This window comes from Perissodus microlepis, chromosome 3, assembly GCF_051167445.1.
Source record: "Perissodus microlepis isolate ML-2025 ecotype Zambia chromosome 3, ASM5116744v1, whole genome shotgun sequence".
Taxonomy (NCBI): domain Eukaryota; kingdom Metazoa; phylum Chordata; class Actinopteri; order Cichliformes; family Cichlidae; genus Perissodus; species Perissodus microlepis.
This window is the reverse complement of record NC_140463.1, coordinates 48,556,111-48,556,416: the sequence shown is the minus strand read 5'-3', so window position 1 is coordinate 48,556,416 and position 306 is coordinate 48,556,111.

The window sequence follows — 306 nt, the reverse complement described above, 5'->3', positions numbered from 1 at the left end:
AGACGTTCAAGGCTTACGCTTCCAGTAGGACGTGTCAGCGTTCAACAACACCAGCAAAAAAAAGCCTTTATCATTTATCACCACTGGCTGATCTGTCCGTCTCGCTTCTACCATTTAAAAAAATGATATCAACAGTGCAGTGTCACTGAATTCCCGAGCAGCACATAAAAAACAGACCACAGCATCACAACAACTACTCCTTAGCACAGGACACCATGGACAATACCTTGTGTACTCCGGAAATTAGCTATTAATTTACTGGGAGACTGAATTTGAAATACGTTTAATCGAAATATTAGATCATGA